Raw genomic sequence first — 21,255 nt, 5'->3', positions numbered from 1 at the left:
GATGCGAGGCAAAGCTTTGAAGAAATTCCATTTTAGATGAGACATCCTTATTATACGACTAGATCGATCAATTTTAACGCGGAATTCAAGCTCGTTAAAAAATAAACATAAGCAATGAGAAAATGTTCCCCCATAGTTTAATCTCATTAAAAAATGAACCAATTTCCGGTAAATAACCATCGTGAACGCATTATCATCAGCCTTTTAAGCCTTGGTTGTGTTCTCATCATCACCTCCACTTTGTATTGGCCGATCATTCACCTCCATTTGATTGTTTACCCTTTTTGAGGAACAGCTGCGAAGAGTGATCCCGATAGCCATCCTTGTGACACTGCCGTGATTGGAAAATTCCAAACCTTGCCTGGAATTAGATGCTACCCGAATTTATCACTCGTTCCTCAAAAAATGAGTCTCCTTTAAGCTCTTTTCATGTGACTCGTAAAATATGAATAGATTGCAGAGAAATTCGCCTCTCCAGCTCATTAAAATGACCGAAAGTGCTATCCCTCCTTTAGATTTTAATCTTTTTGGACCTGAGGGATTATTACACAAAAAGATCGAGCGCTTGTTTTGTTCGGCTCGTTAAAATTACCGAAAATTCATCCCTTTTGTATTATTTTATACTTTTTTGGACTCAAGGGGTTATATGACGAAAAAGGATTGTTGGAGTTTTTTTTACGTCCCTTTCAGACTCTCTAAAATATAAAAGGACCGAGTTATCCTTGTTGTTAAACTCATTAAAACCGAATAGCGACAAACTTGTCCGTACAGACAAGAATGAGTTTCACTATCGCTAGGCTCGTTAAAACATAGCGATGGGTTTTCCCGAAGGGAAAATTATAGAACAAGCATATGTTATCCTCCTCAAGCTTGACAAAAATAAAGAGGTACTAGTCATCAATGACTGGGGAAAATTTGGGAAGAAAACTTGAAGAAACTTTATTGGTAGCAAGTTTCTCTTGAACATGACACTTTCACTCCGCATCCGAGTCGGGTTGGGTTGTTCCATTCACTGGTCATATCACCATTGGTCCATCACACCATCCATATTTGGGGTTAACGCTACCAATCCATCAGTTCAGTGTCGCCAATATGTTCAAGAGAAGTCGCTCAGAGAATTCACCTGTGTCTCATCCACTGCAATACATTTACGCTCCATTCTTTCATGACCGCCACCCTGAACCTTATGTCATCAGATCGTTTTCACCTCCATTAAAATCATTTGCTCCATTCCGCGTCATTGATGTGGGATTCACTATGGCCCTCCTATGACAGATCGCTTCTTGTTGACATCAGCTCATTATCCAGGAATTTGATCTAGGAACAACCCTTTCAGTACTTTGAAGCTTGCATGCCTCAATGGCAAGTTTCTCACTTCCGGCGACAGGTTTACATCAATGGTCTTCGACCGAAAGATTTTACCTGGTGTTCGATGCCAAGTCCCTTATTCACACCAAGTGAATTGTACTGTAGTACCTTGAGGGTCATTATCATTATCAGTGATTCCTCTCGCGCCTGTTAACAACTTACATCATTGGCTGGTAATCAGGTGATGTCTTTCCATGTTCGACTCCAGAACATCTCTCACATGGATCGACTTGTACTTTGAGTGAAGATCGAACGAGATTGAAGACCCCGGATCTAGTTTCATCCATCTAGGCTATGATATATATTCAGGAAAATAAAGACATCAAATGTACATCATTACTGCACAGATAATCATCCAATCCAAGGGATGATGGCTCTACCAGAATCATCAGTCTGCACTCAAACGATTGTCTGTCTTATGTACATGAAAATGAATTTATAAAGCTAAGCATGGGAATTCCCGCCTCAGCTAGATCATGAAAAATATTATGAAGATAATGTATTGTATTGTATCTTATTACAGGTCGCCTTCTAGCTTGAAAAAAACTTCGGATCCTCATGATAAAGCATTTCACCCCACATCAAAATATTAACGAATTCATGCTTTAGGGGGCAACTATTATAGACATTTTTGGGCACTGCAACCCCAATCATAAATGTCCATAAACCAAGGGCTCCTAAGTCCCTAAAGTTTTTTTCCAATCCCTAAAAGAACAAGGTCAACTGATTACAGCATCTCCCAGAAGTTCTCCATGAAAAACTACTCAGAACTGGTCAAAATTGGACCATCTCACCTGCTCCATGGTCAAAGTGCACTGCATCACACCTAAATGCACATGGGAGGTGTGATGCATACTGAAAAGCCCTTCTATGGGGTGCGATGGGTGAGAGTGGACAAATGGCAGGGTCAATCTGCGAGGTGGAGGATCATGGAATCTTCTAGAAACTTCTCCTGTGACACTTGCCTCTCTGCATTCGCCCAGAGATGAGTAAGAGATCATCAATCTCCAAGTGGAATCAAGAACTATCAGAGAGAGGACACTAATCAAATCTCAAAATCTAACTCACCCCCCTTGAAAACATCTATATATGGATCCCTCATCCCAGAGATCCAGAGGCTGGAATTTTGTATCTTGTAAGGAAGTGTTGTTGGTTTCTTGGTGTAACATCATATTGTTGGTGATCTAAGATTTTCATGAGGTGAAGAAGGGCTTTCTTGCTGAGAGGATGACGCTGGGTCAGAACAATTGGTTGTAATCCTCTTTGCTATTCTTGATTATTAATAAAGCTATTCAAGTTTTCCTCCACATTCTTGTATGATTGATGATATATGCATTTGTGTGGTCAATATATATCTGGTCCTATATTGTTTATGATAGTAGATCTCTGTTCTTGGATAGTGTTATGTTGTTTTGACTCCACAGGTGCTCTTTGAAGCTGGGTAGATGAGGAAGCGAGTGGCAAAGATCTATCAGAAGGGAGAGGAATCAAGCAAGGAACCAAGCGCAAGACAGAGGTTGGTATCCTTCTTTCCCCTCTTATCTATTTCTCATAAAGGAAAATGAAAGTGGTTTTAGTTTGTTTGTTTCTAAGGTAGCTACCAGCCTTAGTGGGACTAGCAGCTCTGCATAGACACTAGATTTCCTAATAACAGTAGGGGAAGAGGGCGTAGCCTCAGCAACCTAACTAGAACCTATAGATGATGAGGGTTGAACCCTGCGAAGAAGATCCTAATGTGAATATCATGCTGCAAAGTGGAATGACGACTGGCGAGGATAAAGGAAAACAACCTAAAGAAGGTGAGTTGGTCTGCAAGTCTCCAAAAAAAGAGGTCGGGTTTGATTTGCAGCACGTGAAAGAAACATTGATGGAAGCGAAGAAGAGCTTCGCTGAGGCCTCTACCTCAGGAAGTCAGGATCAACTATTTGAAGAAATGGACCCCTCCATGCTTACTACCTTTTTGGAGACCTGTATGAAGCTGTTGTACGATAGCAAGGCCGTGAAAGATATTATCACTCAGGTTTTTCCCCAAAAGTTGTGAGAAAAGGGAATACGGCCGAGGTAACCACTAACCAATCTTTTAGATGCAGATTCTAGCCAATCTGCAGCCAGAGAGGGCTCTCTCTATATGATTTAGCTTTGTTTGCTATATGTTAGGCTAGTTATGAAGTACAAGTATTTGTTTGATTTTTGGATGGTGACATTCAATAGAATAAGGATGTAAAATATGAGAAGTTCGGACCATTGGGTTAATGGAGTCAATGAAGATGAATTTATGGGTATGGTTTCTTTGACAAAAGGAGGAACTACAGAGCAAGATAAGTAACCATAGAACAAAATGTAGGTTGAAATCAGGTGAAATGGGGTCAGGGGGTGAAGGGAAATCAAGAATCCTTCATCATGCTAATAGAGGGAAAATGGATGAATATTACCAGGGAGCAGTTAAGGATTCCTTAGTTATATTCAAGGTGAAAGAAGCAGGGAAACAGGAGCAGTTAAGAATTCTTGCTTATGCTAGTCCTGAAGAAAACATAAAAATAACAGGAATTGAAGACAGAGTACAGTTAAGTAAGTTCTGAGCTATTCTTTTTCCCTGAAATTTAGAGTATGATATGTAAATGATATATAAAACAAAGAAATAGTAAAACATAAGTTAGAAAAGACTTATTGATCCATGAAATAATTCAAGAATTCTGCAACATGGGCTTCTGCCATCAATTCCATAACCAGAGAGTTCATCAGCAAAGCATTCCAACAATCTTTTATTTCAGAAGAGTTCTCAGATTTACAGTGCAGTTCCAGAATGGTATCGCCAACCCCTAATACTTAGCTTGGGGAGGCATTTGTACAAAAATATTTACAAAATATCTCAAGGAGATAATATCTTGTAATAACTTATTTCACCTACTCTACAGAAGGAGTAAATGATATTGGGAACAAAGAGAAATGGATGCAGAAGTAAGAGATGCTGTGTTGGCCGCTCAGTTGGTGAGATGCATTGATTATTTGCTCAGTGAGTCAGCAGATGGCTACGTTAGTGAAATCCCGCGCTGCTGGCATTGCTTTCCTGAGGCTTTAATTAGCGCTTTAATTGACTTCCTAGCGCGATTTTTTATCTGTTCTTTCCTCCACTTTATGACATCTGTTGCATTTTGGGAAAATAAACAAAACTTTGGAACCTGCCTATAAAATTTCCAACATACTCTGCCACCACTGGTCATTTGGTAATTGGTGCCTGCACATTTTTATCAAAGTTTCATATGCATCTGTGTACCTGAAGAAAGTGGGCTGGACTATGAAAATATGCATGACTTCATGCTCAATTAAAAACAGATTTTCCAAATTGTCATATAGGCTCTGTCCAGATGGGAGTGCCTTTTCTCCTGCAGAACTTGATGATGTTGTGGCTTGGCTATCCACATATGTATTCAAATTGTGAATATAGTTTTCATGTGTCATCAGTCTATACTCATTAGTTAATAAACTGGGCAAACCCTTTTCCTCCAAAGCTGTGAATTTCTGCGTGAAGGAATTTATCTCGACTTGCATTTCCTGGCACTTCCTTTCCAGATTTTGTATGAAGTTCCTCATGGTCAGAACCCTTTTAATTGTCAGGATGGTGCCTATCCTGTCCCTGATATCCAGTGCTGCCAGATCTTCCTTGGTGTGGGTGTTCAAAAAGTGTATTAGCCTATTGGCCTGTTCGGGCATGTGTCCCAACGAGTCCCTAGCCTTTTGAATTTCTTCTTGAGCTGTTGCCACTAAATCAATTTGCTCATGAATTATTTGTATTGATTTCCATATATCAGTGATGGATTGGCCAATGTTGGCCCACAAAATGCCCCTGATTTCTCCCAGAGGTTTGTCTATTAAGAGGTCCTTTTCCAATGCCTTTACTTTATTCTCTAATGCTTTTACCTCCCTTGTTTTTTCTGCTACAGTCATCTTGGATTTATCATAACTCACTTCCAATTTTGCCAATTGCTTTTTGGCATCCTTTAATTCGGATACTTGGAGTCTTAGATCCTCCATAGCCTTTATCAGCTCCTCAGTGGTCATGGTAGTGCTGCTGCCTACTGCTGTTGTTGTTGAAGTACCTGTTGTTGATGCTGGGCCAGTGGGAGGGACTGTTGTTGTTGTTGTAGGAGGAGCAGTTGTAACTGTTGGAGCTGTTTGAGGTGGCTGGGAGGTTGACACTCCCTGTTTTTCCTGTAATGCTTTCTCCAAAGCCTGCTCTGTTTCACTTAGTCTTTGATTCATTTTTATTAGCAAATCCATCATATCTTCTTCTTTTTCTTGCACTATCTCTGTGGTTTGTGGATGCATAGTAATTGGAAATTTCAATTGTTTTCTAAGGGCAGCTATGTCATCCTCTTTTTTCTTCATCAGTTCTTTTATTCCCTTGGGATCCTTGGGATTATGTCCCAACTCAATGACAATTTCCTCCAAGGACTTTATCCTGTTGCCCTTGGCCAAAGAGGATGCCTTTTCCAACTCTAATTGGGCAGATGTGTTGTTTAATGAATTCTGCAATTGTTGAGCTAGTATGGCTTTGTCTGCCAAAGTGGAATAGACCATTTCACCAGTTTACTTGTGCAACTCAATCTAGTCCAAAGGGTGAATGTCTTTGGCAAGAGCCTCCAGATTTGTTCTAATATAATCGGCAGCTGACTGTGGCTGCTGCACTCTGGGCTTGAAGTGACTCAAGATCATTTTCCCTTCCTTAATATCATATGCAGACATCAACCTTTGTTGTTTGGCGGGGGTCATCTTGAGAAACTGATCATAAAGTTGCAATCTTATTGGCTCATTCTGTGCCTTGATGTCCATGAATGTTCTCTTAATATCAGAACTTTGCTTACTTTGTGGTCTTGCTGAAGAAATTTCCACACTATGTTGTTTTCCCAATTGCTGCCCATGAGAACTGGTGGATGTTTCTATCACTGGGGAAGTCAGTGGGTTGGCTGCCCTCTCACTTCTTGGACTCTCAATGATCTCCTCTATAACTTCCTCTTCAGGTAGAGGATCTACTCTCTGTCTCTTGCTTCTGGTTGCTCTGCTGGCCCACTTATGGGCGTGGCTTCTTTTCGGTCCCTTTTTCTGCCTTTTTCCTCATTGAGAGGAGTCTGCAATGCAGGTATCTCTGGTGCATTGTTCTGGGTAGGAGGAATTTTCCCTTGGCCTTGCTGCTTTGATGATGTTGGATGATCTACCATTTCTTGTTGCTCTTCATGCAACACTTATTTGCCTTTGGAAGTCCCTGCAGTTGGTGTAGTTCTTTCTTGGGCTGGTTGCTGTGAAGTTGTAGCAGATGATGTGCCCGCTCCGATGTGTTGAGGAAATTTGAAAGAGACCTGTCCAAAAGAGTCCAGGTCAAGAGTTTTTTCAAGTTTTTTCATTGCTTGCTCCATTTTTTCTTCCTTAGTAATCTGCTCTACTAATGTGCCCTCTACCCACTCAACTTGATTACCATACTGATCTAATTCAGGGATTCTACAATGGTCATAGCCTGATAGCCTATTTTTTATCTTTCTATCACGGATGAATCCATTTTGGTCATAGGGTACCCACCAAAAACTCCTTTTTAGTTTGAGTTTCTCACCTAATATCTTTTCAACATCTTTCCACCCTTCCTTTTTATTAATAATGAAGGGGCCTAATTGGTTTCTTAGCTTCAGCTGAGCCTTTTTCTTGGCAGCATAAAAATGAGTCAAATCTGAGCTAATAAATTGCCTAAAGTATTCAAGAGCAAACAGTCTCATAGGCACATACTTTGGTAGCTTATAGGGGCATAGCTCACAGCCATATATCTGGATCTCAGTGTGATTCTGGTAAAAGTACCAGTCCCCTATTTTATAGCTTTTGGATACCTACAAAATTTTCTGCATGTCACCTGAGAGTCTGGGAGGAGGAGTTCTCATTAGCAGAGATGAGACTGGATATATAAATAGATCAATAAACTCACAATAAGTATAAGGAGAGTTATGGACTTGATGGAAGACTGAGGTCCAAAATATCACAGATCTCCTTTCTCCTTTTGCATCCAATTTCCTGATAGGGAACTGAAAACTATCTGTTTGATAGTACAAGAACAGATGATATATATATGATGTGTACTTGAAGACTCCTTCTCTGCTTAGACTCATGAATTGTTCATGGATTTTGTTGCTAATAAAGGTAGCAAAGTCAAATTTGATAGCAGGAGGATGTCCTGGAATAAATATGGACATCAGAGCTAAAATGGTCTCATCAACATACTCAATTTTTTTAAATCCCAGGACATAGGATATCATGTCAATAACAGATCTTCCAGCCTCATTGAACCAGACATGGTGAAAAGGAGGTGAATCTCTGGGCTGGAAATCTGGGCTCATGAATAACTTGGCAATTCGGCCTATTTCTACAGTGGATAGTTTAGAGCCTTGGTCCAGCAAATATTTCATGCAAAGAGGAGTGAGAGGGTGACTAGGTTTGAAATGCAACATCTCATTAATTGAGTCAGGAGTTATATAGAAAAGGACAGTGTCATCTGGAGACATGACTGCTCTTTGAGTGGGCTCATAGTTGGCACAACACAGGCAGATTATATCTAGAAATACATGAACTGAGGGGAGAAAGTATATGGGCAGATTGGATTCCCATATCCCATAGAGATCTGTTTTGTTTAGGTAACTATTTCTGATTTCACAAAATACATGAAGGTGGTTTTTGTCACCCATTAATTCCTATATTTGGAAGTCTCTATCAACCAAGGGCAACCATTCTAACTCTTTGTGAGGTGCATTCAGGGGAGCAACATTGAGGGCCATTGGTGCCTCCATTTTCCAATCTTCTGTGATTTATTTAAATTTGAAATTTGGGTTTTTACAGCAACAGCAGGTAAATGTCAGTTTCTAGGGGTTTTCTCAGATAATTTTGCAGGCCAAGACCAAATTGCATTTAGCTTAATGGGTGAAATTTGTAGAGGGAGACAGAGTTTGAGGAATTTCTCGGAAAAAATGGGCAAATTAGTGGTTATAGCATGCAGTTTTGAAGGTAGCACTGTGTTTTTAATTTCAATTCGGGTCCTCCGGGAAATTTTGCAGAAAAACGAAGAAAAACGGGGTTTGGGGCAAAATTCTGGTAAATACCTATTTTAATGAGTGCCCTGTGCGAAATGCAGGTGGCGGGCCGAGCTTGAAGACTGGTTAGCGGGCTTGATTTAGCTGGGGGGCGGACTCTGTGGTCGGATGACTGCTTTGAACGTGAATTGGCATGCACAGGTCACATAGAACAAACAAACAGAAATGACCAAAAAACGACCATTTCACGCCCTTTTGACAAAAATTTGATTTTGGCGGGTTTTGGCGCACTTCAGTCGGGTGACGTCAACATGACGCAATGATTTTGTCATGTAGCGGGGGTACAGAAGCTGACTTGGCGGTGACGTGGTGGATGACATGGCGGGTGATACAAAGGCGGGGTAGCAGTCGATGTGTCGATTTATGTCAGCGAGGGCGACGTCAGCAGGGAGGGGGCATAGGCAGTAAGTGGTTTGGCCCCCGCACCGCCTTTGGGCCATGGTGGTATTGAAGGGGAGGGGGGAGCAATCACACCGGGCATCTGCCACTTGTCTCTGTACGGCGTCAATATTGCCCATCCCCCGGACACTATCGTTCGGCACAAAAGGGCTTGCGATATGCATGTGGGTCGTTGGATCTACGTGTTATGATCCGATAGCTGGCAGCGAACAAAACAGGCGGAGGGCTAGAGCATGGGACCCGCGTGATAATTCAATCATTTTATAAGGTTTTTGTGGGGTTTTGCGATGTATTTCAACTTTGGGTTTGCAAGTTGGTTATTTATTTAACCAAATGTTAAATAAATCCTATTTTTTGAGCACGGAGGGCTATTACGTGGCTCCAAAGGAACCCATAATTCCTGAAATACTATAGTTTATGGCTATAATTGCCAGGGGTCGGGATATTTAACTTTTTGGGGTTTTATGCATTTTTTATATAGTAGGGGGAAATATTCATGTAGGAGTTATAATATAAAGTTAGCAGGTTAATATGAAAGGTAGGTTTAAACAAAACACTAAGTTTGAAGAGTGACTTAGGCTTTAGGGAAATGGAAAGGATTGAAGCCATGAATTTTGGAGACTTAGCAAAATGGAAGAAAATCCTTTTACACAAGAAATGTGGCTTCATTGTCCCAAGTAAAAACAGAGTTTCTCTTAGTTTTTCTCATGAAATGAAGTGAACTAGGAGCACTGAGCAGATCTCAATGTCCTTGAGGGGATGTTAGTAAGTTTTCTTGGAGGAATGAGGAGGAAAATTAGTTATGCTTCACCTGTTTTGCAGCCACCTTGCCATAGCACTTGTGATATTCATGAGATGAATCACCTTTAAGAGACAAAATTGCTTATAAATCTGCTTCTGCAACACCAAAACTGCCTACACAGCCTATCAAACCTAACATTTTTCTTCCTTTTCCTTGGGTGCATTTGAACTAGCAAACCCTTACTCTCTTGTTTTCTTTTAACTGCCCTCCTATCTAAGTCTGCCCTTATTTCTTCTAGGGGCTCAGATTTAACTGTTGAGCTCCCTTGCTTCTCTACCTAACTACTTACCTCCAAGCTTGAACTGTTTGGACAGATTTCATTCACTATTTCTAAAACAAGAAATCTAAACATGGACTGGCCAAGATTAATCTTTTTTGCCATCCATCAAGTGTGACAGAAGTCACTGATTGCACATTTTAGACTTCTTTGCAAAAATAGGATAGTAGTGGAATTTTGGACTAGCACACTTTCCTAGTCCTTTCTTTGGGGTTCATTTTCTTTCTTTTTGACCAATTCATTCTTTTTGCACTTTGATTTTTCTTTTATGGCATACCCTCTTTTCATTTTTTTAATTTTTGATTTTTGAAAATATGGAACCTTTGCAACATGGAAAAAAATGAACATATTTGGCATTTTAACAGCCAATCATGAGATATGACACCTATTGGTATAGGAACCTAACAAAAGGGTTACAGGAGTTGATAAATAAATGTTCCGGTAAAGAAAATGCTCCTGAAGGACCTCGCATAGTTAGGAAAATTGGTAATCATAAGAAAAGAACAGGGCGTGAGATGAGACTCACTACACAAATAGGAGAGTATGAAATGGATCAATTTATTCAGGATTTGGGGTCGAATGTGAATGTATTGCCTAAACAGACATGGGAAAGAATGGGGAGACTTGGGCTGTAGTGGTCTCAGATTCAATTGAGGATGGAAAATCAACAGAAGATTATCCCCATGGGAAGATTGCAGGGAGTGACAGTAGATATTGAAGGTGCTAGTGCATTGGCTATTTTCGAAGTAATAGAGATTGTCGATGATACCAATCCCTACCCCATGCTCCTTGGGATCGATTAGGCTATTAACATGAATGGGGTAATCAATTTGAAGAAGAGGACAATGTCATTTGAGAAGAAATCACTCCATGTGGTAGTACTGTTATACAACAAATTGACCTCCCCGTCAACTCAGAGGGGAAGGACATGATAACTGAAGCAAAGACCAAGATCACATGCCTTGTTTTCACACTAGTGCTAGCTATGCACTGACAACCTGCTTTATAAAGCTTCTCTGCAAGCCTAAGGGTGCGTTAGTGACCCAAATAACTCAAGTTGCTAGTTCGGGAACAACGTTAGTGGATCCTAGTGAAGTTCTAAGGGTCAAAGGAATGAATTGACTCATAAATATCTAGATATTTGTTCCTAAAATCACTCAAGAAAAGAAAGGAAACATCCAGATTCGACCTATTTGGAGGATTTCTAATCCTAATGAAGGAGGAAAATGGGAAAGAGCTGAAAAGCATGGCAACTTCATTGCTTTTACCCTAGGGAACTCAAGGAGGAACTTGGCAACCCTAACTCAATTACTACATAAGAAAAACTAGGGATATGGTGATGGAGGTCAGATCATTTGAAAGGATAGCATACTTGATTATTGAGCATTGTCTCAAATCTTAAGAAGTTGGCAAGTCCTGCACATAGAAGAGACAAGCGCAAGTTAGGGTTGCCAAGTTCCTCCTTGAGTTCCCTAGGGTAAAAGCAATGAAGTTGCCATGATTTTCAACTCTTTCCCATTTGTCTCCTTCATTAGGATTAGAAATCCTCCAAATAGGTCGAATCTATATGTTTCCTTGATTTTCTTGAGTGATTTTAGGAACAAATATCTAGATATTTATGAGTCAATTCGTTCCTTTGACCCTTAGAACTTCACTAGGATCCACTAACATTATTCCCGAACTAGCAACTTGAGTTAGTTGGGTCACTAACGCACCCTTAAGCTTGCAAAGAAGCTTTATAAGGCAGGTTGCCAGTGCATAGCCAACATTAGTGTGGAAACAAGGCATGTGATCTTGGTCTTTGCTTCAGCTATCATGTCCTTCCCCTCTGAGTTGATGAGGAGGTCAATTTGTTGCATAACAAGTACCTTTCAACCTTGTAGAAGGACCGCGCTATACTGAACCGGTCTGTGATTATGAAAGTGACAATGATTTGGACCAGATCTACAAAATAACAGCACGAGACCAAGATTGGGTGAATCTGACAGCAGATGGATGCATTACATGGGATCGGGAAAGTTCTTGTACATCAGATTCAGATGAGGAGTTGGAACATGGGTAGAATAGGTTGCATGAAGTATCTACACTACATTGTAACATGATGACTCAATCGCTACACTTTGTATTGTCGGAGGTAAGGAGTTTGCCTTATTATGATGGTCTAACTGACATAGACAAATTTTTAGATGCATTTGAAAGAGAAGTTCCTGAGAACCATCACTTTCAAGCACTAGATTTGGCACTGCGCGTTACACCTGCAAGATGGTGGGGTACGCATAAATACAGTTTTGATGGATGGTGTGAATACCGAATAATGATGAGGTTGCGGTTTGGTCACCCAAAAGTGTGACTGATAGAGAAATATGATGGGAGGAATGGTCCGCGTGATCACTTAGCAAAATGGAATGATGCTTATGGAGTAGAGCCGCAACCAGAGTGGGTGCATTTGTTCTATCACACTTTGGATGTAATACCAATGAATTGGTACCTGGAAACAAAGCTCTGCCATGGCACTGACGAGTGGGATATTTTGACACAGGGATTTTTGTTGACCTTCAGCTTTGAGGACAGATTCAAATGCATTGATGAAGCATTGCAGGAGGTCAAGGAAGTGATCTTCATAATATTGCAGGATCCCTTGGATTTGATTCAACCAGATTGGACCACCCAGTTGCGCCATGCGCTGGAGTGCTACAATGTGACTATTGAAGAAGAAGACAAGGATCCAAGGAACATTAATATCCCAGAGGCAGAAGGCCACCATGCAATTGAGGGGATGCAGATAGAGAATCCAAATATCACTCCACCACTGAAAAATAGACAAGTGAACATTGGCACAGAGGCGGAGCTGAAGTTTGTGAAGATAGGGAACTACTGGGATGATGCTCTGGTGGATAAGGTTGTTGAGTTGCTCCACGAATATCAGGATTTGTTTCCCACAATTTTTTCAGACTTAAAAGGCATCATAGGTGATTTGGGAGTGATGAAAATAACTTTGAAACTAGACATGAAGCCTATTAAATAGAGGCCATATCGCCTTAATCCCAAGTACAAGGAAAAGGTCTGCTTAGAGTTGGACAACATGCCTGCAATGGGTATTATTGAACTAGTGCAGGAATCTGATTAGGTGAGTCCAATGGTAGTTCAGGAAAAGAAGGAGAAGGATGAAATAAGGATTTGCGTAGATCTCAGGAAGCTGAATGATGCTTGCATTCATGATCCTTTAAAAACTTCGTTAACAGATGAAGTGTTGGATAATGTTGGTGGGTAGGAAGCCTATTCATTCACTGATGGGTTCTCTGGATACCATTAGATAAATATCACACCAGAAGAAAGGAGTAAGACTACCTTCGTGACTAAGTGGGGATGCTTTCAGTATACGGTAATTCCTTTCGGACTTAAGAATGCATCGGCAATCTTCTTGTGCATAGTCATTGCGGCATTAAAAGAGTTCATTCCCAAGTTTTTGAAGGTATATTTTGATGATTGGACAATGTTTGGACTGGTAAACGCCATGTAGCTAGTTTGCACTTGATGTTGGATACATGCCGGAGGTATCAGATCACGCTAAACTTGAAGAAGTGCTTATTTTGCATCCCTTTCAGAATCTTGCTGGGTCATGTAATGTGAAGATAAGGATTAATGGTGGACCCTACTAAGATCATGGTTATCATTAATTTGGAGGCGCCAAGGAGTGTTAAACAGTTGCGCGCAACACTAGGTCATATTGGGTACTATTGAAATTTCATCAAGAGTTATGCCTAGATTACCACGCCGATGGAAAACCTATTGAAGAAGGATGCTAAATTCTATTGGTATGAATAATGTCAGCAGAGTTTGGATGTATTAAAGGAGAAAATGGTTACCGCATCAATCCTAGTCTTCCCGAATTGGAAGAAGGAATTTCATGTGCATGTGGACGCTTCATGTATTTCATTGGGAGCATTGCTAACACAGGCCGATGATGGAGAATTGGATCACCCTATAGCATTTGCGAGTAGGAAGTTGTCTAAGGCTAAAAATGATTAGTCGATGACAGAGCGCGAAGGGTTGGATATGGTGTACACACTCCAGAAATTCAGACATTACCTGCTAGGCGGACACTTTAAGATGTATACAAACCATTCTACATTAAAGTACCTAGTCAACAAGCCTGTGTTTGGGGAGAAAATGTGTAGATGGTTGTTGTTTCAGGAGTATGATTTTGAAGTAATTGTGAAGCCAGGGCGATTAAATGCAGGGCCAGACCATCTGTCACATATTGAAATAGGAGAGGAGCCTACCAATTTGGAGGAAGGGCTGCCCGACATGCAGATTTTTGTGGTGCATGTAGCAGACAATCATTTTGCAGACATTATCCACTTCCTGACTACAGGAACGACTCCAGAGGGATACACTGATCAACAAAAGAAGGAATTGGTGGTGCACACAGTAGAATTTTCTGTTATTACAAGCCATTTGTATAATATGGGATCAAACAAAATACTATGACATTACGTGCCTGATTTTGAATGAAATAGTATCCTTGCTGAATCTCATGGAGGAGCTGCGGGAAGCCACTATGCAGGAAAAGCAATAGCGCAGAAGATTTTACGTGATGGGTTGTGGTGGCCAACATTGTATAAGGATTCCAAAGCATATTGTAGGGTGTGCGATGCATGTTAAAGAATAGGCATGCATCATGAATGGATGAGTTGCCTTTGAATCTAGGAAAGAATATGGGTACATGGACCGATTCAGCCTCCAGGAAAGAAGACGGGTATGCGGTATATCATCACCACGACCAAATATTTGACTAGATGGATGGAGGCACAACCTATAAAGGAGTGTACAGGCACAACAACAGAAAAATTTATGTTTGAATATGTGTTGACCAGGTTTGGTTGCCCAAAGATTTTAATGAGTGATCACGGTACGCATTTCCTTAATGAAACAATCAGTGCGCTAACAGAGGAGTTCCAGTTTTATTACCAGAAGAGTACACCATATCATCCTCAGGGCAATGGGATGATTGAGGCATTTAATAAGTTATTGGAGAATGTGTTGACAAAGGTTTGCAATACGCAAAGGAATGATTGGGACGTGCGCGTACCAGTAGTATTATGAGCTTACAGAACTACTTGTAAGAAGCTTACTGGTCAGAGGCTTTTTGGGCTGGTCTATGGTGTAGAGACTGTGATGCCTATGAAGTACATTATGCCTAGTCTATGCAACACTCGTTCACAGGAATGGCACACCGCAGAGCCTTAGAAGAGCGGCTCGTGCAGATAGCAGAGCCAGAGGAAGATAGGTTTTTGGATGGATTCCATCAGCAGGTTCAAAAGGAACACGAAAAAGCTTGGCACGATCGGCACATCAAATTATGCACCTTCAAGGTAAATGATTTAGTGTTGTTATATGACAGTAAGTTTGATAAGTTACCAGGAAAATTTCAGATGCACTGGCTGGGGTCATACGTTATCAAAGAGATTATTGATGGTGGAACAGTTCAGCTTGTGAAATTGAATGGAGATCCATTTCTGGGAAAGGTAAATGGTAGCCGGTTGAATCCATACACTGGGGATCCGGCCCAATGACTACATGACAGTAGCACAGTCTTAGTGCTCTAAGCAGCTGTAAGGATGCGTAGGACTATAAACTACATTGCTTGGTGTGTAGAGTTACGCGACGGAGGTCTGCGCAAAACATGAGGATGTCACAATACCAGGAGTGCGAAGGGAGTTGCGCTATAATGGTGGAGACCATGCAGTGCAGCCAAAAAGTGACCGTTATCGTCACTGTTCATGATTGACTGCTAGAAGACAGTTACAAGGAGTAGGGGGGTGGCATTTAAGGCAATTAAGGCTGAATTTAAGAGTGAAATCTTTGGAAATCTGCCATCAATCTCACATTTATGGATGGATTTTGGGGGGAACAGTCGAATTTGAGTTCGAATTCGCCTATAAATTTTGCGTGGCTATCCAACGAAAAACACTTTGCATTTTGAGAATTTATGTGTTGTGATGTCTGTTGTGCATGAACCGTGAGTTATTTGAGGATTTGTGTGAAAGCCCCGTGTTTGATCAGTATCCCGAGTCAAATAGAACGCTTATTTGTGATATCATGTTAGGACCAGGTCCCGCAGAAACTGCAAGCACTGGAGAAGCTATCACCATTGAGGGAGTTTCTCTAGAAGTGATGAGTATGGATGTTCCAGCAGCAGTGCCTACGGTGCCAAGTTTGCATAGGTTGAAGCCTATGCCGACGAGAGAGGTCCCCAAGCCGAAGAAGGATAAACAAAAGAATCTGGAGGTCCTCAAGGCTAGATTGGGGCCTTGGTTGTATGAGGCCTATGTTATCTCCACCAACATTGAGGAGAAGTTGGCAAGCCTACAGAGAACGAAGTAGAAGATCAAGGAAGACAGCGCAGGACCAGCAACAGAGCAGTTGGTGGAGCAGATCAAACAGGCAACCACGCAAAGCATGTCTAAGGTAGCCGTAACATAAATAGAGTTGGGAGGTCTCAGCAGTAAGATCTCCGTGCCAGCAGAGTGTCTCGGGGCGAGTCACGATATTTGTGTTGGGGGCCTGTTGGGACAGGGCCCCCTAGGGTCAATTTTGGGCAAAAGCCCAAGTTTTGGGGCAAAATGCCCAAGTTTTGTTGTAAAGAATGTAAAGTCTCCACAAGATGTGGTCATGGAGTGCATAGATAGTAAAGTTTCATAAAGGGTTTTACCCTTCTTTTGTGTAAGTTATGTCGGCTTTATAGATCTACCCATGGTCTGCGGACCATGGGATTGTATAAGTAGGAGAGTCTTAGAGAGTCTAAGAAAGATAACAAAGGATGAAGATGAATGTAATGGGTCAGTCGAGGAAAGAGCGAAGAAGTCTTAGAGTAGAAGAGAGGCTTTGCAGCTATGTGCACAAAGGCCAAGAGTAGAGTCCGCATCTGAGTGCGTGGACCCCTGTAGTTAAGTGTGCAGGAAAGACTTGAGGCTGTAATTAGAACTGAAGTATTAATAAAGAGATTATTCCAGAAATTCCTGTGTTTATCTGTTTCCTTCTGTTCTAAATGAATGCACTATTATGTTATGATGAATGATGGTTTTATGAATCATTATTGTATTGATGCGTGATTTTACGTGATTTATATTGTCATATGGATGCAAGTAATAATAATTGTTTACGCGAAGAATATATTGTTGCATGTTAAAGTTATTGAACAATTAAGCTGATTTAGGTAAATACAGAATTAGGAGTAATCACAGAGGCGTGTAAGTGGTTGATTCACCTACTTAGAATTTGCGAAAGACAGTCATAGACCTTCGCAAAGGTCTAGAGGTTAGTTAAAGGAAGTTATATCGATAAGCCTTAAAATCTTATCGATCTGTGCGAAGGCAAGTTTAGGTCATAAAATGACGTCATGCTCATCTCTGGGTGCAGAAACTAGGTTCCAATATCCCCCCATACTACTTTGGGTGAGACTTTAGTCCACGCTCCATGGGTTGATGCCAAAAGGGCTAGTAGTGTAAGGATTTGTTTGGAAAACTTAACTCTGAACCTAGGTCAGGACCCACTAAGCCAACATAATGTGTCTTTTTCTGTCATATTCTATTATGGATGAGTCCTTTTGGACACATGATGTAATTTGTAACCCCACTATGCACGGGAAGGATGATGTAATAATTGCAATTTTTAGTCATGTATGACCATTTGATGTATCCCCACTTGGTTATAAGTCATTGGTGATAGGAAAGTCATACTCACATTATTGAGTTATAGAGTCATGTTATTCTTTTGAAAAATATTTCTGCAGACCCTGCATGTGCTTAAGGGGAGCATGGACAGTATAGTGCATCTCAACATGTACTAAATGGGAGAATATCTTGGTCTGCCCTTTGCCCTTGATGTCAAAGGGTGAGAGTATATTGGTGTTGCTTGATATATCTAATAGATTCTACAGCTTGAAGTGATCAACACCAATATGGTTGCCATCGAGTCCAAAGGGGGAGATTGTTGGCATTATGATACATGTGTTTTCCTTAATGGCAACCCACATACAGGTCAGTTCAGAATTGATAAAGTGATGCATGATGGCAACTCACATTGTAATAGTTCTATTCAAAGGTAACAAAGTAATGGCTCAGAGGAACAGGATGATGGGGCAAAGGATCACATATCAGAATCAATAAATTGAGGAAGGAGGATGTTTTAAGTTGTATACAATGGTTAACCTAGTCCAAGTCATGTATACACGTAGCTACACAGAATAAAAGGCACGTATACGTATGCACGCAATTTCACAGAAAGAAAAGTGCATATGAGATGGAAAACTAAGGTTGTAGAATATTAAGGGTCCATACCATGGTATTAGTCCACAATATTGAGCGGAATAACAGTTACTTGATCTCGTCTAAGAATATCATAGATTCTAAGTGTTGTTTTGGTGCATGGTATTGACAAAGGCTCTAGTATATAAGGAGGAGAAGATCAAAGAGCTATGTGTGCAAGTGAAAGGATTTTTCACGAATACTTCTATCTGGAGTATATTTTGAGTTGTAAGGGTTATGGTTATGATATAGATCTGAAACATCTTGTGCACCCTTGGATACAATGTTGGATAAGGATCATGAGACCTGAAATGACTTATCTAGTATGATTTGATAGTGGATAGGCTAGATCTAAGTGCTAACACATGTTTTATCATTTAAATGCTATGATCTGGGTATATCTGAAGTCTTGAAAATCTTCGAAGTTATAAATCATTATTTTCATATCTATATGCAGGTTCACCTCAATGAAGGCACATATACTCGCGGTTTTGGCACTTCTAAGTCACGTATGCAGAGGAAGGGCTTGTTGTTCAGAAATGATTGGTCTATCTTATCAGTGTTGTTGTTTTACTATTATTTTTCAATGACGTCTTCATTAGATCTAAAGTAAAACTAATTGTATAAGGAGATTGAGTCTGGTTGACTGATTGATTGAGCAAGAAGGGTGATCTTTGCTGCTATCTATTTAGAACTCTATAACATGATAGTAGATCTTCATAATTTCTTTGGTTAGTACAGTTTTGGTTCATAAGTTTTATGATTTAGTATCTTTAGAGGTATACGCAGGTTGGGTTACAGAAACTAGTGTATACATGGAGGTTGTCCTCATTGAAGTAGCATATACATTCTTTCATATGATTTTTGAGGTTGCAGTTGGTTCTGGTTGTTGATGCAGTGTTCTGGTTTCAGCTCTGTGTTTTGGTGACAGTGATCTAACTGTTCAGATTGGTTGATTGTTTTAGTGGCTGGTTGATATAGTTGTCTTTAATGGTTGTATTGAAATGGTGATTGATTTGGATCTTCAATGTTACTTATGGGTCCAGTATGAAAATTTGATGAAACGTGGCCTACATATTGAGATGATGTATACCAGGAGCATCCAGTCTGAAAATTTATGAACCGTGGTCGCTGGAGGAAGAGTGAAGGTGGTAGCATTTTGTAGGTCGGTGCCTACGTACTATTAAACATATCATCTAGCACAAGAGCTGGGGGGTTGTAGCTCCCTTCCAGTAAAAGCTGGAAAATGAGAGAAGGTTGTAGCCTTTAGCAGGTAGATGCGTGCAAACTGGAAAAAGTATGCACCAAACAAAACTTGTAAACACCTTTTATAATAAGAATATTGAAGACTGAGACAACAACAATGGTGGTTTCTTCCGAAATTGGGTTTCGACCTAAAAAATCTCGATGTTCATGTGTGTTGATTTATTCTATTTTTACTTCATCTGTTTACTACTTAGTAAATGCATCACACTCTTATTTAAGTTCAACAGACAATGAATTAGTTGTTTTACAAATTTATTATCTATACACTGGTTCCATTCATTATAGTCGCAAACATATGTTGTTTGGTTTCTGTAAAATTGTGTATACAGTTTGAAAAGGAAAAATTATTATTGTGAAAGTTTAAATATTGATTCAACCCCCCTCTCGGTATTTTTCTCAATTGAAAAGTGAAAATCTTTAGTTTTATGTCATTTTAGTTGGTTATGTTCTATTATATTGGATCTGTTATATGAGCATTTCATGTCTACATCGGTTTGCTTGTGTTAGGACTACATTAGGACTTTTGGTTTCTAAAATCATGTATGGTTACTCTCTCCTTGTAGTAACTCTTATTCATAGAACTAAAATTGAAAATAAATTTTCCTGCATGGTTTGCATCAGAGTCTCACTAAAGTCCATACATCAACACCCCCTCCAAAGACATTAATTAAGTTCACTTAAAATCAACCTCATAATAAAAGAAACAAAAACCCCTTTTGAGAATACACACATATTAATTTAGGCTAGCGTCTTGGGATAATTTGTTGTGAGTAAACTGCCCAAGATTGCAAAACTTGAACTAGTGTCATTAAAGAGAGAAAATCCTGCAGCACTCACATCATCTAGGACCACTCCTCTAACAAGGGAGTTAAGAACAAGACAACATCGAAGTGTAAGAGAAGGTAGCCCACCTTCGATTTCATTTTGGTGGTTATTATTTGTATAGGGGATCCCTTCGAGGATATTGGAGTTGAGTCAGGGACTCAGGTGTCCTGCTCACATAACATACTATCTACTGTGACCCCCCCGGTGGTGTCTGTGATCTGAGGTAACCTTAGTGGCCATACTTCTAGGGATGAATACAAGGTGACTGAGGTGGGTTGCCTTAGTACTTGAACAAACAAACCTACTCCGCCTTTGGTTTTTTGGGAGGGTAATCATCTTCACAATGGTGCTAGACCCCTTCTTACCGAGGTTCAAGTGAAGCTCGAGAGTAATTGTAATTGTTTCAGTAGACCAAATATTTCTTATAACCCTTCAATACTAAGTTTCATCTCCTACTAGTTGTGTCTATCAAAAAAGTATTTTTCCCTGGCTGCTTGCTAATTTCCTTTAGAGGTTTTTTTTTTTTTTTTTAGGTGCATGCTCTTTGATACTAAGACTATAGTATATATCACACTTAATTTAATTCTTTTTTAAATATATCTTTCATCGTGGATACCTTCATCCCTTGTCATCTGTCTAAGTAACATCAAGGTCTTCCTCCACTAACTCTGGAGGAATTTCCAAGCTTCAATGAATCAGATTTCCCCTCTTCACAAGGGAATCAATCTCCAATATCAAACACTAAATCAAAATATACTTCCCAAGAGACTTTACTATCTGAGGAATTCTTTACTAAAGGTGTTGTACCTCACTATAATCCTCCACTTACTGATCCTCTCAGGCTTGTTTTGGTTCAAGTTGCACCCGTGCCTTTCATGTCTTCATAAA

The sequence above is a fragment of the Pinus tabuliformis genome, chromosome 6, assembly GCF_031772625.1.
Source record: "Pinus tabuliformis cultivar Carrire ecotype Pingquan chromosome 6, CPIR1, whole genome shotgun sequence".
NCBI classification, from domain to species: domain Eukaryota; kingdom Viridiplantae; phylum Streptophyta; class Pinopsida; order Pinales; family Pinaceae; genus Pinus; species Pinus tabuliformis.
This window is presented reverse-complemented; position numbering follows the sequence as displayed.